Raw genomic sequence first — 21,654 nt, 5'->3', positions numbered from 1 at the left:
CCTAACTGCTTTGGAATGTCTGCAATATATCTGGATCTATACCTTGTACATCTGCATTTACGCTAATATATTATGTTGTTTTAACACACGGTTTCTTTGTCATTCTCTCTCTCCCTCTTTTCTTTCTCTATTTCTTTCCCCGCTTTTTCTCCTCCTTGTCCTTTTCCCCTCCTTGTCCTTTCCTGTCCCTTCCCTTTTCCCCCTTTTCCCTTTGGCCTTCCCCTCCCCCTCCCCCCTCTCCTTCCCCCTTCTTTCCTTTCTTCTCCTTCCCTCCCCTCTTCTTCTTTCTTTTTCTTCCCCCCCCCCCACCTTCCCCTTGTTTTTCCTTTCTCTTTCCCTTCCCCCTGTTCCTAGCACTGACCTTCCTCTCCTTAATAGTTTTGTTTCCAGGAGGGCGCTCTTATTATTATTATTTTTCATGCATTGTTCTGGTTGGTATCACAATCGGTATTCACCCATTACGTCCTGGCTTAGCACTTTGCACTTTATGTATATGCAGGATTTTCCTGCAATTACATCTGACCCCTATGTGGGTTCTCAGTCATTCACAACCTTTTTCACCATCATTATTATTTTTTCACCATCGTAATTGTTTGTGCCATTTTTACCTTTCACATATTTAATTATACTCATGGGCACACTTATACTATTTATTTTAACCCATTTTTTCTTATTTTGTTTCATTTATTCCTGTTTTTATTCGATGTGTGTTTTTCTGATCATGTGTTTATTGATTTATATGATTATCATGTACCTGAGATTCAGTAATCATGCTATGTTATATATTTTTGTGCACCATTGTCTATATATGTATGTACTTGTATATTTAAGATACATTTTGGACTTCTACACAGTTGCACATGTGTGCATATCAGTGGACATACGGATATTGATATGTTTATTGTACGCATTGTATTTCTTTTGTGTAATCCACATATTGTTCATCCTTTTTTCTTTCCTCTGACCATATATACTATATGATACATGTGATGATTTACTCTGGTGCATATAAATATTTGTGGCTACATGTATTTAATATATTTTTTATTATATTTTCTTGCACGATCATTCTTTCTCTTCTCCTCTTCATTCAAACTATTATGGTGTCCTGCTCTTGACTGACAGATGTTTTGCTGCTCCTCCCCCGGCGCGACGTGCGCACGCGTCATCCGTCGCCGCCTCCGGCGCCCTGTACCTGTGCGTCCACACGTCATCCCCACCCGATCATGTGCTTCGTCACGTGGGGGGCGTGGTTCTTGACCAGACGCCGGCAGCAGGGTGTCCGGATGTGTCTGCTGCGGAATGATCGTGCGCCGATAAACATACGCACCTGGGGACGAATTAGTGCTGGCGTCTTGATTGGCTTGTAGGGACTTTATAATGTTCAATCTGCAGTGATGGCGTTACCCCCTGACGAAGGCACGCCGAAACGCGCGTTGGAGTAGCGCCATCCTGGTTGGTCCGCTCCTGGTCTGATTTCTGGTGAGTCTCATCTGCTATTTCACTCCCCGGCGTCTCCCCATTTGAATTTTTTTTTTGATTGTTAGGGTTTTTCCCCCTGCCGGCGGAGTGTATGTCCATGTTCTTGTGGACTTTGCAGTTACTCTTTTACTCACCTTTTTCAATTTATATATACCATTTATCTGCAGGTTATGTACATCTTGTATTCACAATATATTTATTCCGCTGATTCCATATATCATTATATTTTTGACCGGAGTGTCCCTCCCAGGGTGGCTCCGTTCTTCCCTCTCCCTGCTCCTTTTGTTCCCTGCTCTACTGCATTTTTTATGTAATTTCTATGTCTTGATTTGTTATAATAAAACTTTTACAATATTTTTTTTGGGCATTTTGAGCTCCTTTTTCCTTTGTTGTTCTGATATTGTACTCGGGATGTTTTAGCCGAGTTTACCTTTCTAGATGCGTCGCTGGGGGTATATTGGGTGGACACGGGTTTTCCCCTCCCCTTTTCCCCCCTCTCGGCGCCCCTGGGGTCCCCTCCCCCTTTTTTCTGCATGTAAACATGGAAGAAACACACAGAAATTCTGAAGAACGAAAGGGTAATCCAGAATCCAATCAAAGGGGTTGTCTGGGTTCAGAGCTGAACCCGAACTTATTTCCATCATCGCCCCTCTGGCCCTCGTGATCTGAGCATCAGAGCATTTCATGCTCCGATGCTCTCTCTTGCCCTGCACTGTATTGCGCAGGGCAAGGACTTGTTTGTTTACTTTGGTACACTGCCAGGCAGAGGCTTCCATCCAGCAGTGTATTCGGAGGCGTCACCGGCTCTGATAGGCGGGCTTTAGCGCTGCCCTAGCCGTTTTACAGGCTAGGGCAGCGCAAAAGCCCGCCCATCAGTGCCGATGCTGTCACTGGGCTCACTGCTGGGTGGAAGCCTCCACCTGGCAGTCACTATGGAGAGCCAGGTACATCACCAGAACTCCATAAAATACCTTTGCCCTCCGCAATTCAGCAAAGGACAAAGGAGAGCTTTGGAGCATGAAATGCTCCGATGCTCATATTAGTTGGGCTGCCTAGGTGAAAATATGGGTATGTCCGGGTTCAGCTCAAGGTTCTCCGTTACATATCACAATCTTAACATAAGAAGAAGTACAGCTGCATCTGAGCAAATTAAATATAAATAAAGCCCATAGCCTAGGTGGTATTCATCCACGGGTACTCAGGGAATTGAGCTTAGCAATTGGTAGACCATTGTATCTCATCTTCTTAGACTCTTGTGACAAGATCAGTGCCCCAGAACTGGAGGACAGCTGATGTAGTATCAATATTTAGAAAAGGTAATAGGGTGGAACTGTGAAAATACTGACTGCTAAGTTTGACATCTGTGGTATGTAAAACATTTGAAGGTATCCTAAGAGATGAGCTGAAAAAGTATATGGCGGTGAATAATATATTAATTAAACATAACCATGGATTTAAGCAGAACAGGTCGTGTCTATGAGGAGGTAAGTGCAAATCTTATTTGCAAATGGGTAAAGAATTGGTTAGGAGACAGAAGACATATACGTACAGTAAGTCAGCAGTGGGATAGCACAAGAATCTGTGTTAGGCCCAATTCTCTCTAATCTCTTTATTAAATTATTATTGATCTTGTAGATAGATTTTGAGTAACACAACAATTTTTGCTGATGACACAAAATGGTCATCAGCTTGTCAAATATTACAAAAAGACCTAGATAGGCTGGTGGAATGGACAAGAATGTGGAAGACGGGTTTTAATGTTGATACATGTAAAGTAATGCACCTAGGCCACAATAATCATATGGCTGCAGACACAATAAATGGAAAAAAACTGGGGACAACAGAACAAGAAAAGGACTTAGTTATTCTGGCTACAAGTAAGCTAAGCAGCAGTACTTAATGTCAGGCAACAGCTGCAAAAGCATACACGATTTTAGGCTGTTAAAAAAAAAAAGAGATAAAGACCCCATGATTCCAATGGAATATCACCCTTTATATATCCCTCAGAAGGCCACATCTTGAATATGAGGTTCAGTTTTGGGCTCTACATACTGTAAAGGATATCAGAGAGCTAGAAGGGGTTCATAGACGGTTGACCAGATTATTAAATGGGATGGAAGGTCTCTCCTAAGAAGCTTAAAGAATTGGGATTGTTCAGCTTGGAGTAAATGTGTGGTCAATAAATAAAAAAAAACACGGGGATATGATTTATTAATTCCAAGAACCTTACAAAGGACCAGGGGAGATTCATTATGTAGGAGGAAAGGTTATTTAGACATCAATACAGGAAAGGATTCTTTACAGTTAGCGTAGTCAAACTGTGGGATGTCCTACCCCAATGGTAATGGTAACTACTATGTCAGCATGTAAAAAATGGCTTGATGCATATCTAATAGCATTGAGGGTTATAATTAATCTCACAATATTGCATAATCCATGGAATAGTGACAAATACACTGCCTGGCCAAAAAAAGGTCCCACACGCTAATATTTAGTTGGACTGCCTTTAGCTTTGATTACGGCGTGCATTTGCTGTGGCATCATTTCCACAAGCTTCTCCAATACCACAACATTTATTTATGTCCAGTGTTGCATTACATTCCCCCCAGATCTTGTATTGGGTAATTTGGACCACTGAGCAAAGTCTTCACCAGCACATCCTAAAGATTCTCGGAGTGCAGCACGCCAGACCTGCAGGGTATTGCGATAGTGAGGTCACGGTTATGGGTAAAGAGGGTTACTCACTTTTTAGAGGAGAACCCTGGGCAGGCATGCGGCAGTGAAGGAGAGGTAGACACAAGTTCCTCTGGGGCACACTCTGGATGTAGGGACCAGGCCTGATGGTGGATGAGGTGCCCTGGATGTTGCAGGTATTTTGAGTGCCTGGGGCAAGGTCTCTTTAAGGATTGTGACGCCAGTGCCGGTAACGGTGGCACACCGTTAAATATCGTCCAGCATTTCTTAATTTTGTAAGAGATGCTTCAGAAGGAGCCAACAAAATATGGAGAGTTCTTGATGAAAGATAAAAGTTAAAAGGATTTAATTTGCATAAAAAGAAACAGTTACAAAGTTTAGGAAGAGAAAAATATAAAGTACAGCAGATGAATCTCAAAAAGGTAACAATCAAGCAATAAACCAATTTAAAATCAGTGAAAAAGAGTAATTCCCTTAAAGTAACGTGTATGTGTGAATGTGTGTGTAGAGAGCAACAGGTGTCTTGTCAAAGAATGCTCTGCCAATGTCATGGGACAAAGCCTTTTTATAGGTTGACTCTCCATAGAGTTACATTGTATCCTAAATTTACCATTATAACAGACATATACAGGTCATTCTCAAAAAATTAGCATATTGTGATAAAGTTCATTATTTTCTGTAATGTACTGATAAACATTAGACTTTCATATATTTTAGATTCATTACACACCAACTGAAGTAGTTCAAGCCTTTTATTGTTTTAATATTGATGATTTTGGCATACAGCTCATGAAAACCCAAATTTCCTATCTCAAAAAATTAGCATATCATGAAAAGGTTCTCTAAACAAGCTATTAACCTAATCATCTGAATCAACTAATTAACTCTAAACACCTGCAAAAGATTCCTGAGGCTTTTAAAAACTCCCAGCCTGGTTCATTACTCAAAACCGCAATCATGGGTAAGACTGCCGACCTGACTGCTGTCCAGAAGGCCATTATTGACACCCTCAAGCAAGAGGGTAAGACACAGAAAGAAATTTCTGAACGAATAGGCTGTTCCCAGAGTGCTGTATCAAGGCACCTCAGTGGGAAGTCTGTGGGAAGGAAAAAGTGTGGCAGAAAACGCTGCACAACGAGAAGAGGTGACCGGACCCTGAGGAAGATTGTGGAGAAGGACCGATTCCAGACCTTGGGGGACCTGCAGAAGCAGTGGACTGAGTCTGGAGTAGAAACATCCAGAGCCACCGTGTACAGGCGTGTGCAGGAAATGGGCTACAGGTGCCGCATTCCCCAGGTCAAGCCACTTTTGAACCAGAAACAGCGGCAGAAGCGCCTGACCTGGGCTACAGAGAAGCAGCACTGGACTGTTGCATGTCATTCGGAAATCAAGGTGCCAGAGTCTGGAGGAAGACTGGGGAGAGGGAAATGCCAAAATGCCTGAAGTCCAGTGTCAAGTACCCACAGTCAGTGATGGTCTGTGGTGCCATGTCAGCAGCTGGTGTTGGTCCACTGTGTTTTATCAAGGGCAGGGTCAATGCAGCTAGCTATCAGGAGATTTTGGAGCACTTCATGCTCCCATCTGCTGAAAAGCTTTATGGAGATGAAGATTTCATTTTTCAGCACGACCTGGCACCTGCTCACAGTGCCAACACCACTGGTAAATGGTTTACTGACCATGGTATTACTGGGCTCAATTGGCCTGCCAACTCTCCGGACCTGAACCCCATAGAGAATCTGTGGGATATTGGGAAGAGAAAGTTGAGAGACGCAAGACCCAACACTCTCGATGAGCTTAAGGCCGCTATCAAAGCATCCTGGGCCTCCATAACACCTCAGCAGTGCCACAGGCTGATTGCCTCCATGCCACGCCGCATTGAAGCAGTGATTTCTGCAAAAGGATTCCCGACCAAGTATTGAGTGCATAACTGAACATAATTATTTGAAGGTTGACTTTTTTTTGTATTAAAAACACTTTTCTTTTATTGGTCGGATGAAATATGCTAATTTTTTGAGATAGGAAATTTGGGTTTTCATGAGCTGTATGCCAAAATCATCAATATTAAAACAATAAAAGGCTTGAACTACTTCAGTTGGTGTGTAATGAATCTAAAATATATGAAAGTCTAATGTTTATCAGTACGTTACAGAAAATAATGAACTTTATCACAATATGCTAATTTTTTGAGAAGGACCTGTATGGTTAACAAGTAAAACCCCTTACATCATGATTTTCTAAGTATTCCTTATTTGTAAAGCTAATAATAATATGCTGAGGAGGAGGATTCCTAACCTTTCCAAATACTATTGTCGTCTCAAGAACTGTCAAAATGGACACTTCACACAAGTGCTGACCTTTCATGGTTCTTGAAATACCCTATTCTACTAAAAAGTGTTAATATGTTATTTTACACACACCGATTTATAGCAGTAGTAATTGAGGTACACAGATGGTATGGTGAACCAAACGTTGCTTTTACTTGGAAAACAGTCCAACTTTATACAGACAGTTGATTATGCAGTCCCTTATATCATAAATGCCACAACAGGCTTACTTCTCTATATGGCAGGTAATAATCATGCAAGATACTTGGAAGGTAAACAGTTAATGCTTCGCAGACCAGGCTGCACTATCTCCACAGCTATTCTGGCTGGCTGGATCCCAAGGCCCAGATGCCTAAATGCTGGCTTTAATCCTTGGTAATAAATCTTCCTCCCGTATTGACCCTCGCTCTCACTTTATAGTACCTCTGCCCATCAGCTTACTTCTCTATATGGCAGGTAATAATCATGCAAGATACTTGGAAGGTAAACAGTTAATGCTTCGCAGACCAGGCTGCACTATCTCCACAGCTATTCTGGCTGGCTGGATCCCAAGGCCCGGATGCCTAAATGCTGGCTTTAATCCTTGGTAATAAATCTTCCTCCCGTATTGACCCTTGCTCTCACTTTATAGTACCTCTGCCCATCAGCTTACTTCTCTGAGCTGGTTGTACTGTTCCTGTGGTGCGGGAAGCTGCAGGTTTCTCCCAGGAGGTTAATTTCTACTACTGGGGTTACTTCTTCTGTGCTTGTTGGATTACTGGTCTCCAGGCAGGCTGTACTCCTTCTCTAGCCTCCTGGTGGCAACTAGAAGCCTTGACTATCTAGCTGCATGTCAGGAGGAGGCCCTCAGCGTCTCTCGGGCTGGTGCCTTCTCACTTCTGTCTCCACAGACTCCTGACTATGACCTAACCCCTCCCTGTCTGGGCCTGGACATTTATACTAGGGGCTCCCTATCTCCCTCTAGTGTCCGGGATGTCTAACTACACCCAACTAGGCCTGCTAAGCATTAACAGGGGGAAAACAACACATGTAATAACACATTAAATGCATATAGGAAAATAACATCACTGTCCCTTTTGAGCAGAAGTAACACGTGACCCAAATTGACCCTCGTGTAGTGCCCACTCCTACCTAGTGGGACACTACAAGAGGGGTTCAGGTCTGGACTCTGTGGTGGCCAATCCAATGATGTATTTTTCTTCCTGAACCACTCTTTCACAATTTGAGCCTGAAAAATCCTGGCACTGTCATCTTGGCATATGCCCGTGCCATAAGGGAAGAAAAAAAATAACCTGGTCGTTCAGTATATTCAGGTAGTCAGCTGACCTCATTCTTTGGGCACATAACATTGCTGAATACTAGATCTGACCAGCTGGGAGGCTCTTACCTATTTGCTTATTTAAATCCAGGTGATGACCTTTTTTTGGCCAGCCAGTGTAAGTAAAAAAAAAGATTCTACGGGGCGCTGCTCTGTACAAATGGATATTAAGTTTATTAAAAAGATGCAAACAATAAAAATGAAAGTTGATATAGCTGCTTTCTGTAACGGACCACCACCTTCATCAGTCCCATTTTTGCCTATCACTCTCTCGTCCTGGCCTTTGACACCGGTGGGGACAGTGTGCTGCACCCAGAGGACCCTTGTATTAAACACTACTGGTTATTAAGCCCTGAGCGCAACTCCAGGTGAAGGGCACATGAACCTAAAGTGCATTATTAATAATTTTTATGGTCGTGCCTATATCTTATATATATATATAAAAATGAGTTTCTATCTATCTGGATGTCTGTCTGCCTGTCTGTACGTCTAGCTGTTCTTTATGCGGAACCAAACAACTGAACCGATCTTCACCAAATTTGGCACACAGGCACATCAGGTGTCCGGGAAGGTTTTAGACCTAGTTCCTGAGACCTAGTTCCTGAGATATTCCCAAAAAATGACCTACATTAGCCAATACAAGCCTGCAAGTCTTTCTCTTCAAATCCCAACTGCCATACACACAGTTTTACTCCAGGTTTCCAGCCATTTTTCTTCACTGCTGTCGGTCAGCTTTAGGCTAGGGGACAATAAGTCGCACGACACATAGAGCACAGCTACGCAGCTACAGGCATCCATCTTGGACGTCACAGTGCAACACCATAGACTATCATCATAAAAATTGTTGAGACAAAATGTCACGCAACACATGTCGTTGTGTAGCCCTAGCATTAAAGGGGCAGGGCACTGTGGAGGTCACTGTTAAAGAGGCGGGTGCTGTGGAGGTCACTGTTAAAGGGGCGGGCGCTGTGGATGTCACTGTTAAAGAGGTGGGCGCTGTGGAGGTCACTGTTAAAGGGGTGGCCATTGTGTAGGTCACTGTTAAAGGGGCGGTGCTGTGGAGGTCACTGTTAAAGGGGCAGGGAGCTTTGGAGGTCACTGTTAAAGGGGAGGACACTGTGGAGGTCACTGTTAAGGGGGCAGGGGCCACTATTAAAGGGCTAACTGCTGTGGAGGTCACTATTAAGGCAGCAGCATACTGTGAGGTCACTGTTAAGGCAGCGGGGTACTGTGGAGGTCACTGTTAATGGGGTGGGCCCCTGAGGAGGTCACTGTCAAGGGAGAAGGGTGCTGGGAAACTCACTGTTAAAGCAGCAGGCTGCTGTGAAGGTCAAAGTTAAGGGGATGGGATGCTGTGGAGGTCTCATTTTAAAGTGGCGGGGCACTGTGGGGGGGGGGGACAGTGTTAAGGGGTGGGGAACTCTGGAGTTCACTGTTAAAGGGACAGGGTGCTGTAGAGGTCACTGTTACTGGGGATACTGTTGATATATTTTAACGACGCACACAAAGATTAAATGAAAACAAAGGGTTACCCCCTGACGAAGCCATGCCGAAACGCGCGTCAGGGTAGCGCCATCCTGGTCTCGGTACACTGAGCTATTGGGTAAGTCTCCTTTTATCAGGTTCTCTGGTATCTCTGTTTCCAGGGCAGTTTGGACATTTCTGTCCCTGCTTGTGGGCAGCAACATTGTCTGATATTGTGATTCCCTAGCACGGCTTTATATATTTTGCAGGTCCCTGGTTTTCATGTGCATAATGATGTAACATATGACACTTATCCTTAATATATGTTTGACAATGAGTCCTCACACTACAATACGTATATGTAGCCTGTGTCCCCACTAGGATGGTGTTCTTCTCTGCCACCACAACGTCTTTTACATATGTACCATTGTGATTCCAATAAAATATATTTTCTATACTGGTACTTTGTGAGCTCCACTTTTTGTAGGTTTTGTGTTAGGTTTTAGGAGCTGGTACTCTTACTTTTTCATAGTTGGCCCGCTTTTTCTTGCCGCAATGGCATGTGGGCCTTGTTTTGTTTTTGTAGTTCCTTATATAACCTAGCTTCCTCATATTAGTTCCTCTTCTCATTGTAACAAGATCTCTGATCATTACCCTGTGCATCGTGTTTTGTCAGGAGATAAAGAAGTGAATGAAATGATGCTCCGAGATTGAATAAATGAAAAGTTTTGTTGTTAATATTTGCGTATTTTATTGTTGTCGATGGTTAATTGCACTGGGGTTTATGCATGAGAAACTAATAACTTCTCATTAATAACTCAGAGAGATGTGTGTCTGAACAAGCTGATCATCAATATAAGTAAATTAGATATTTAAATTGCCTCAAAATGTTCAAAGACACCGTCTACTCTGCTCTTCAGCTGGTTATTTGCCGTTTTATCCCCCAAGGGGTTAAGTGGTTGGGCATTAATGGCTTCTCATTCACATTTTGTGACTGATCCGCACAAGGTGCTCCGTCTTACAGAGCCCATTGAAAAGCTGTATGTTTCATGTACTCCATAATTAGTGTTCTCTGTAGGAATAGAAAACCCGGACTCTACAATATCCTCTTTGTGGACAGCTGCTCTCCATAGGAATTGCAGCAAAATAGACAGAAGCCTCTAATTTTGCTATATGAGAATTCGCAACCCTTAGCTGTGTGCATCTCTATTTCGCCCCTTTAGGATTGACGCCAATTCATGCCTTCATGGTGCTCTACCAAACAGTCTAGGTAGCAGCACCCTGCTCCAGGCGCAAGGACACATGCAAACATGGATTATTATGAATTTCATTTCTGCTACAATTACTATATATAAAAATGTTATGCTCTTTTTTTATTTTTTTAATCAAAATTGTGCAGGGCACATCTACCAGTGACAAGGTGGCTTCTGCAGATGGGAGCCTACACTATTAGAATTGCCTCTCCTGGGCCTAAGCCTACCGAATTTAGGGCTATGTAGTTCCAACGTTTGCATGTGTCTTTACGCATGGAGCAGGTTGCTGTTACATGTACTTTGTTTGTTTTGCGGGTCACTCCTAATAGTGTGCACCTGCACTTTATTTCGTATTTTTTGGAGGTGTTGGTCTAAATTTATTTTTCCATTGTACAATTGGGGGAGTGGCTGCCTAAATTTGGTCTGTGCACTCCTGCCCATATCTACAAGGCTTTTACATAGAGTATATTATAGCTGGATCCTACACTACCCTGAACTTTGTAGTCTTAGGCCCAGGAGAGACAATGCTCATAGTGTATGTTCCCATCTGCAGAAGACACCTTACCATTGGTAGACGGGCCTGACACAATTTTAATTTAAAAAAATGTGAGCTTCAAAATTTCATCTATGGTAAGTATAGCAGTAATGCAATTCAGAATAATTGAATGATTTTCCTAAAATATGACGTAAAGTCATGATTTTATGAAAGACACGGAGGCGAGTATTGCTTAACCCTTTCTTTACTTCACAAAAATAGCAGCAAAGAATTAGACAACAAAATCCACCAATGGGCACACAGCCCTCCCCCTAGCCCCAGTATAAAGGGACCACCCCTCAAGTCCTTCCTCCTCTTTCTTTGTCTTCAGAACGTCCTTAACAAATCAAACAGGAACAGCCGGAACCAGGAGAAACGCCAACCGGAAGACCAACATGTCTTGAACCACCGAAGAAACGGCAAACAGAAAATGCAGCAAATCCGCTCAACTCTCCACCGAACAGGATGAGATCAACCTTAAAAAGAGGAGAGAAAAAACAACAGATAATCTCCAGCAATGCAATGCGGAATTCCTATAGAAGCGACTTAGCGGCATACAAGGCAAGAAAATGCAATAACCGTTGACACAGCCTTAACAGTTGGAATGACAATAATGACAAAACACATGCATACAATACAGAAATATAAATAACAGCACCTCAGGGAGGGATAAAACACGGGCGGGGCAATACTCGCCTCCGTGTCTTTCATAAAATCATGACTTTACGTCATATTTTAGGAAAATCATTCAATTTTATTTCAAGACACGGAGGCTCATATTGCTAGTTCAAAGTCTATCCACTATAGAAGCAAACACATGCGGATCCGGCCTAAAATAAAATTCCCGAAACGTGGAGACACGCGACCAGTCCGCCAACCTCATGACGTCTTCTAGGCGCGCACCGGAAAGAGCCAAGGCAGTCGCGGAAGCGCCGCGAACAGAATGTGCCGTAAAAATGGAAGTATCTATACCCGCGAGAGACAAGATACACTTCACCCAACGCGACAGAGTAACCGCGGCAACCGGAGCAAAAGGTCTACGGAAAGAAATAAACAACTGAGCAGAAGAGGGTGACCGCAAGGATCGCGTTCTGGCCTCGTACTCCTTCAGACACGCGACCGGACAGAGCGCCGCTGAAGAAGGAAAAACAGGGTAAGAGACCGAAGTGATACCAGTCTTGGTACGCCGGGAAATGTTGAACGTCACACCCTCAGGAGTAAAGGACCGGGCGTCAAAATCTAACGCCCGGACGTCCGAGACCCTTTTGCAAGAAATCAAGCAAAAAAGCGTCACCAATTTAGCCGATAACTGGCGAAGGGACAAACCCTCGTTGGAATGCCAAGACGACAGGAAAGACAGCACGGACAAAACGTCCCACGAACTAGAAAAACGAGGCCTGGGAGGGCGTGCAAAGCGAGACCCTTTAAGCAACCGGCATACCAACGGATGACGGCCGGCCGAACAGCCATCAAATCCCCTGTGACCGGAGGAAATGGCTGATCGAAACACGTTTATAGTCCGATAGGCCTTACCCTCGTCATACAGAGTACTGAGGAACTGAACCACATCGCCTACAGAGGCTGTAGTGGGATCCAAGTTCCGAAGGCCGCACCAACCAGCCCAGGATCGCCAAGCCGACTTATAGGCTCTCCTGGTCCCTGGAGCCCACGCGTTCTCCAAAAGGAAGATAGCCGTCTCCGAAAGTCCCTCGGTCTGCCAGGATAACCCGACACTCTGCAGGCCAGAAGACCCTGCAGAATCAGCGGATGAGGATGGTTCAGCGGATCCAGCAACAGCGATGTCCGGACAGGAAGTAACCTGGGAATCTCCACCAGAAGTTCCAACAGCTGTGGAAACCACGACTGCGCGCTCCAGAAGGGAAGTATCAGCACTAGTTCCGAGACTTGAAGACGAATCTTGGCCAAGGTCCGGGGAATCATCGAGAACGGTGGGAATGCATACAACACATCCGCCGACCAACTCTGGAGAAAAGCATCCACCGCCTCCGCGGACGGGTCCGGCCTCCAACTGAAGTACCTGGGCAGCTGGGCGTTCCAGCGGGACGCGAAAAGGTCTATCGAAAACGGGCCCCAAAGAGATCTGATGGTAGAAAAAATCTCCCCGTCTAATCTCCAGTCGCTGGTGTCTGAGATGTAGCGAGAACTCCAATCGGCCAGGGTATTGTGCAATCCCGGAAGATATTCCGCCACAACCGAAACTCCATTGGACAGGCAATAATCCCAGAAGTCTTTGGCTAGGTGCGTCAACATCCTCGAACGGGTACCTCCCATGGAATTGATGTAACGGACGGCCGAGATATTGTCCATGCGAAGGCGAATGCAGGCCGTGGCCCTCCCACTGGTGAAGCTGCGGACAGCAAAGGAACCCGCGAGGAGTTCCAGAGCATTGATGTGTAAGTGAGACTCCACCGTGGACCACGGACCTCCCGTGGAGACACCCTCGCAATGCGCGCCCCAACCGTGAAGGCTGGCGTCCGACTCTATCACAACATCTGGGCGCGGGCCGAACAGAGCCCTGCCATTCCAGGCAGAGAGGTTGGCAATCCACCATGTCAACTCGTCCCTCGTCTCGTGATCCAAAGAGATAAGGTCCGCATAAGAGGCCCCGGCATGCAGGTGAGCGATTTTGAGGCGCTGCAGGGCCCGATAATGAAGGGGAGCCGGGAAGATAGCCTGAATGGAGGATGACAAGAGACCTATCACCCTGGCCAAATGACGAAGAGAAATCTGCGGAAGGATCAGAGTGCGACGTAACTCCTTGCGGATCGATCGCACCTTCGAGGGGGGAAGACTGAGAGTCAAGGACAGAGAATCCAACCGGAATCCGAGAAATTCCATGGACTGAGAAGGGATCAGACAGGACTTCTCCCGATTGACAATGAAGCCCAGAGCCGAGAGGAGATGAATAGACATCTTCAAGTGGGACAGCAGAGAGGGGCGGTCCTCCGCCATAATCAGGATATCGTCCAGATAGATTATGAGTCTCACCCCCCGATAGCGTAGCCATGCCACTACCGGACGCATCAGTTTGGTGAAACACCAGGGGGCGGACGAGAGACCGAAGGGGAGGCAAGAGAAACACCAAACCGTTCCCTGCCAATGGAAGCACAGAAGATCTCTGGAAGAAGGAGCAATCGGAACCGTCAAGTAGGCATCCTTGAGGTCCAGTTTGACCATCCAGTCTCCCGGCAAGAGCATGTCCCTCAGGAGATGGATGCCCTCCATCTTGAAATGCCTGTATCTGACGAATACATTCAGTGCTTTGAGGTTGATAACGGGTCGGAACTGGCCTCCCTTTTTCTCCACCAAGAACATACTGCTCACAACCCTTTCGTGATTGAGCGGGGCCGGTTCTATAGCTCCCTTGAGATACAAGGCCCGTAGCTCTATATCTATGAGGCTCTGGGACTCCTGAGAACGGAACATGGGAGGAGGCGGGGCTGGAAGCCTCGGGGGGGCAATAAGCTCTATGCTGAACCCCCGAACCGTGGACAACACCCATGGGTCGTTGGTAATGAACGCCCAAACATGAATAAAATGTTGGAGTCTGCCCCCTACACAGCTTTCCGAAAAATGGCGAAGGGGAGGTAGACTTACCAAATGGGCGTCTGAGGTTTGGGTTTCCTCTGTAAGGTCTCCCCCTTCCGGAAGCACCACGGGTAGGAAAGAATGACGGTTGGTGTCTTTGCTCGTGGGTAGGCGGACGGTATGATGAATAGGAGCCTCGACCCGCACCGCGGGTCTGGAAAGAAGCACGGCCGGACAGACGGCCCCTTGAACTGCCGGCCCTGGTGGAAACCCTACCGCTAAAAACCCGACGCATCGACGTCTGGGCTTTATCCAATGCGGTAAAGGTCCCTACAAACTTCCCTAACTCCTTAATGAATGGATCCCCGAAGAGGAAGCCTTGGGCATCCTTGCCGGCCTCTGACAGGGCCATGTTGGTCAATTTCGGCTCAATTTTTAACAAAATGGCTTTACGCCGTTCAATACTGAGGGAGGTATTTGCATTACCTGCCATGCAAATGGCTCTTTGGGCCCAACCACGGAGGTCAGCCGGGTCGACCATCCGGCCTTCAGCCTTGGCGGATTCCGCCAAATCAAAAATCTTAGTCAGGGGTCCCATAATATCAAGTAACTTGTCCTGACAAGCTTTCAGGGCCGAGTCTAGGCCTCTCTTGGGACTAAACCCCGTTTTAGACAGGAATTGGACCATCTTCGGGTCCACGACCGGCGTTTCGCATACCTTATTAGGTATCACCGGGCGAGGGCATTCCGCCCGGAGTTTGTTCCGTGCCTCCTTGCTAAGGGGCTTACGGACCATGGACTCCAAGTAAGCAGCAATATGGGGAGCCGGAAGCCATTCCGCGGACCTGGGGTGATGTAAGGAGTCCGGGTCAAAGAGAGCCTCCCCGGCCGGGTCCAAAAGGGAAACGGATTGGGAGGGGTCCGCCGGGTCGACCTCCAACGGCCGCTGAGGCAACGATGAGAAGGAGACAGACGTCCCCTGGGCAGGTGACATATCCTCATCATCAAATTCCTCTGGATTCCCATAAGAATCAATCAAAGCCTCCTCATCAGATTCACCATTAGAATCAGAAACTAGCTCGGGGTGGGACCGAGCAGATTTCCAATGCCGTGCCTTTTCTGCCTGGCGCGGACAGGCTCTTTTGCGCGACCGAGGCGCGCTGTCATTGGATGGAACAATGCCATCAATCATATCACTTCTGGAGGCAACAGGGGCTGGTAAAGGCATGGGGTTAGGGGCCACCGTAGATGAAGTATTGGCAATCAAGACCTGGGATATTGAGTGCGTTAGCACTGAGGACATAGAGCCCATAGCAGAAATAATGGCCTCAGAGATAGATCTTTGCAGGGTCAGTGCCTGCGGATCTGCTGGTACAGAAGCAGGGCCCCTAGTAGCAGGGGTAATAACCACACTCTGTGAGGGACAAGGGGAGGCCCCAGGAGAGGGGGTCCCAAGTGCTGCCGGTGGAGCCTTCTGGGTAGACATAATTATGCACTGACAGAAATATATATATATAACCCACGATATGCCCCTGAATCCTACTAACTGATCCTAACTAAGGTTGGGCAGGAAGACAGCAGAGTTAGTCACTCTGAGTCTGCAGGAGGAGCCGCCGTACCGGACTGTGCAGGAGCTCACACGCTGGATGCGCACAGCGATGCGCTCACATGCAGGAGACGTCCGAAATCCCGCCCACTATCGCGAGATTTCGGACTCAGCAGCCGGAACGGCGCGAACGAGCGCCGAGAGGAGGCGGAAAATGGCGGCCGAGATCTCGCGAGACGCGAGACCTCGGACGCGACGGAGCGGAGAAGAAAAAGGTAATCGCCGCTCCCCAGTACAAACAGGGAAAGAAACAACCCCGATCCCAGTAAGGGGACGGAGGAGAGTTAAGGGGGAATTGAAAGAAGAATCTGTAAGGCAAAACAAAACGGCACCAAAACTCTATGGCACCCAAGTCCTGTAAGGCAAACTGGTTACCCAACAACAGGGGGACAAGAAATAATCCACTTAAAATTGAATAAAACAGCCACAAATGATATAAAATATTAATACCACCACCCCTGCAAGCAGGAGGGTGGGATACTTAACTTGTGCAGCAGCAAAGAAAGAGGAGGAAGGACTTGAGGGGTGGTCCCTTTATACTGGGGCTAGGGGGAGGGCTGTGTGCCCATTGGTGGATTTTGTTGTCTAATTCTTTGCTGCTATTTTTGTGAAGTAAAGAAAGGGTTAAGCAATATGAGCCTCCGTGTCTTGAAATAAAATCCATGTTTCCAGTGTTTGTGCATGGAGTAGGGTGCTGCTACATATACTGCTTGTTTGCTTTTGCATGTCAGCCATAGTAGTGTACACCTTTACTTTATTTCATATTGTTTGGATGTGCTGGTCTAATTTTATTTTTGCATCCTTCATTGTGTTCTTAAATATTGACCGTTTTATTTTTTTCAGAACTGAATAGTACTTGCGACTGTAAGAAACCCTTTATCTTATCAGAGAAAGATGCTTCCTTCTCCTCTCATCAAGGCTCCTCTTCTTGCTTCCTCTCCCCCTCACTAACTCTTAGTTCACCACTCAGATCTGTCTCCGGTGAAGACCAGATGCCTGCTCACTGAAGGATCAGATTACGTAGAGGTGTATGGAGGGGGGAGCTTAGAGGAGGAGAAGCAAGGGCTGCTGCAGGCAGGCAGAGACAGAGACTGATGTTGGTTTATAAGTAATTTACTGTCTTGAAGGGGTTCTCCCATGACTAATGTAAAAAAAAAAATATGAAAATCGGACATCATATAGTAAATGACAATTTTTAGTAACAAAGAGAACCAGCCCTGTGCCTCACATGGATCCAGAGATCTCCCTAATCATTGCTCTGCTAGATTTATATACGCTCAGGGGAAGTGTCTTTTCTGCTGCAGCTCTCTCAACGTAAATTTATGTGAGGTGGTCGGGAAGGGGTTAAGTAACCTCTGGACTTCCATCTAAACTGCTCAGCTCTGCTATGCAATGTCCTCCATTACTACTGCTGCTCCTGTACAAAGTGTTAGAAGGGAAGAGCCCCTCTTTCACCGTGTGTAGTGTATAAACAGACATGTTACCAGTAGTGTTGAGCGAACTTCTGTTTTAAGTTCGGCGTCTAAAGTTCGGCTTCCGGTTAGCGGAGAATCCCGATATGGATTCCGAATTCCGTTGTGGTCCGTGGTAGCGGAATCAATAATGGCCGATTATTGATTCCGCTACCACGGACCACAACGGAATTCGGAATCCATATCGGGAACCATATCGGGATTCTCCGCTAACCGGAAGCCGAACTTTAGACGACGAACTTAAAACAGAAGTTCGCTCAACACTAGTTACCAGCTAGACGCCCCCCTCCAGCTCCGAAAAAAATAGAATAGACAGATTACAGGGGGAAAACTGCTAAAAAATTCCAGTATGAAAGTCATGATGATGAGAAATCGGGTTATTCCTCATGTACACACGGCAGCTTATTCAGAAAAATTACCTGAAATGACATTTACACTTTAAAGCTGGGTGTCATCACTATCTGGGGGTCATGCTCTGTCATATCCAGATTATCATTAGCGAAGTCACATATCTACTGTCGGTCCTTAGTATGGGGAATTACATAAAATGTCAAAAAAAAGGAAACATAACCTTTGAACTAGGAGAAGCATCAGCCACCAAGAGACCTGGTTAACTAAAACGTTTGCCCGCTATATAATAGAATAGAAAGTGACACTGATGACACAATGGCATTTCAGTTGACTAATATGAAGGAAAGAAATCTTGTGTTAGGCGTCAGGAAAGTAGTTCTTGGTTTAGCCAAAAGGGGAGACAGTTGCATTAAGACACATCAGAGAACCTGAAAATTCTCTGGTGGACCCAGGCTTGGACAGCAATGGAGTTGTCTTCTGTCCATGACTTTTGAGCCAATCAATTGCTACTAGGGCCTTTTATTTTCTTTAATAAGAATTCACAAAGTAACCTTTTTCATGTAAGTACCTGAAATGTTCTGCAGCCCTGAAAAAAAAAAAAAAACTACTTGTGGAGGTCTACATGTCCTGTGTCCATGAAGTGTACTCCTCCCATGTGCTCTGGTGGTCCCACGGTGCATGCATGTTCTGGAATGGGGATCACCAGAGGGAATCATTTTGTGTAACCCACCCCTAGATATATCCAGAGCAAATGGAGGAACCCCTGGACTATCTCAGATACCAGTTCTCAGGAGTGACTGCAACTTCTACACCTGATACAACCCGAAAACACACATAGTGATGACCCTGAATGTGTACAACGATATCCCACAGCAGGGAAAATAAAACACTGCAATGTAACCCTACAGGGTTAATAAGCACAACGCAGTCACAATACAAAGAGAGCGTAAGCAGTGATATCATAATGTAGAGATAATAAATATAGTGATGTCACAATATAGAGTCAAACAACCCAGATATGTCTGCACAAGTATAGTACAGATAGTGATGTCACAACACTGGGGTAATCAAACACAATGCAACCGCCCTCTGCAAACACAGAATATATCAACTAATGAAATACTCACTTAGAGTTGGGCGAGCATGCTCGGCCGAACACTAATTTTACTCGAACATCGCGATGCTCGGCACATCGCGGTATTCGGCCGAATACCGCGTGTGCTCGAGCGCGATGCTTGAGTCTTGTACCCGCATATTTGTTGGGTGCCACGCAGCCAATAAACATGCGGGTAAGCGCTGCCATTCACTGTAATGCCATAGCCATGTTGGCTACTGGCATTACAGTGATTGGCTGGCCGGAACGCGCCATCGAGTGCTTTATAGCACCTGATGACACGTGTTCGGCTCAGTCTATATCAGGGAGCGCTGGAGAGCAGAAGGGAGAGATAGTGTAGGGAGTGAAATGAGAATATTTTAGTTTTTATACATGTTATAGACCCAAAAGTCCTTTTAAGGACTATTGTTGTGTGTGACAGCAATATATATTTTTAGCGCAGACTGCGCTAAATAGCTTGCAATTGTTTGGCCCGAAATATCAGTGACATTCAGTGTAATTTTTTTGGCCGCTAGTGACAGCGACATTATCAGCGCTACATCTCCTGTCTAACGTGTGTGCAGCCTAAAAATATCTGTGACATCCAGTGTACTTTTACTGTAGATGGTGTCCGCTGCGGACAGTGACATTACTTGCGCTACATCTCCTGCATAATGTTTGCGTATCCGAAATATCAGTGACATTCAGTCAATTTTTTTTCTGCTGGTGGCCGCGACATTACCTGTGCTACGGATGTAGTAGAGTTAACACTCATGATTTATGAGATGTGTTATCTAAACTAAATGAGTTCAGCAAACACCTTCAATTGCTTTTCAATGGCTTTTGTCTCAAGATAACGCGATGAGTTAAGATATTTGAGTTAAGAGCTTGAGTGCTAACCCTGCTACATCTGTACCTCTCCAGTATAACGTTAGCGCATCCGAAATATCAGTGACATTCAGTGTAATTTTTTTTTGCCACTGGTGACAGCGACATTATCTGCGCTACATCTCCTGTGTAACGTGTGCGCAGCCTAAAGATATCTGTGACATCCAGTGTACTTTTTCTGTAGACGGTGTCCGTGGCGGACAGTTACATTACTTGCGCTATACCTCCTGTTTAACGTGTGCACATCCTAAATATCAGTGACATTAATTCAGTGTAATTTTTTATTAGGCGGTGGTGGCAGCGACATTACTTGCACTATACCTGCTGTTTAACGTGTGCGCATCCTAAAAATATCTGTGATATTCTGTGAACTTTATTTGCGCATACACTTACAAAACCTGCGCTACTGTACGTGTGACATACTTGCAAGCATATATACCATTTAATATGCGCAAGGCGAGCAGTAAGGGACGGGGAAGTGGCCGTGCTGCTGATGGTGCACGCATAGGCCGTGGCCCTGGGCGCGGGAAAACTGTGCCTTCTGCCAGAGCACAAGAAACACACTCATCCACGATACCTAGCTTCATGTCCCAGTTTGCAGAGAGGCGCAGGATACCACACTCTAAGTCAGACCAGTGCAACTAGGTGGTCGGTTGGATTGCAGCAGATAATGCTTCCAGCCGGTTAAGCACCACCCTGTCTTCCACAAAGTCCAGTCTCAGTAGCCAAGAGTCTGGTGAACAGAATCCTCACCCTGATACTTCTTCCACCCACCATGGAGAGTCTTGGAAAACAAGTGATCCCACACTCGGATATTCTGAGGAGCTGTTTTCATCACCATTCCTTAATTTGGGCCTCTCGCCAAGCCCGCTTGAAGAGGGACATGAGGAGATCTTGTGCACTGATTCCCAAACTCTGGAGCATCCACAGTCAGAGGAAGATGACGACGAGGAACGGCAATTAGTGTTTCACAAGGTGGATGATGAGGATGAGACAGTTGTCAATAACTGAGGTTGTTGTTAGGTCAACAAGTCAGGTGGATGACCAGAGTGAGGAAGTGGAAGAGGAGGTGGTGGATGATGAAGTCACTGACCCAACCTGGGAAGGTGGCAAGCCGAGCAAGGACAACAGTACAGAGGGGGAGGGATCCGCAGCACTGCAACAGGCTGAAAGAGGCAGTTGGGTGGCAAAAGGGAGAAGGTGGGCCACACCAAACAGGTCCGCAACTGTTCCGCGGAGCACCCGCTTGTGATAATCTTCCTTGCCAAGGGGTAGGTGTTCTGCAGTCTGGCTTTTTTTTTTAGGAAAGTGCGAACAATAAAAGAATTGCCATTTGCAACCTGTGCCTTACCAAAATGAGCAGAGGAGTGAACACTAGCAACCTCACCACCACCAGCATAATGTCACGGATGGTGTAACAGAAAACAAGAAGTTACAAATAAGGATCCGACTGGCTTGATCCGAAACTAAGGAACAAAAGGGTGACCCCTATTTAAGCCCTGAAACTCTCCCTGTCTTCTCAGCCCATGCGAAGATCTCTATGATAGAAAATTGCATGCCCTCGTGCCTCGACTGTATGACACCTGAACACCCTATAATAGTGAGGGGACACGACCACCGGCTCC

This window comes from Bufo gargarizans, chromosome 5 (assembly GCF_014858855.1).
Source record: "Bufo gargarizans isolate SCDJY-AF-19 chromosome 5, ASM1485885v1, whole genome shotgun sequence".
Classification (NCBI taxonomy): domain Eukaryota; kingdom Metazoa; phylum Chordata; class Amphibia; order Anura; family Bufonidae; genus Bufo; species Bufo gargarizans.
The sequence above is the reverse complement of the archived record's forward strand: the minus strand, read 5'-3'. Positions refer to the sequence as shown.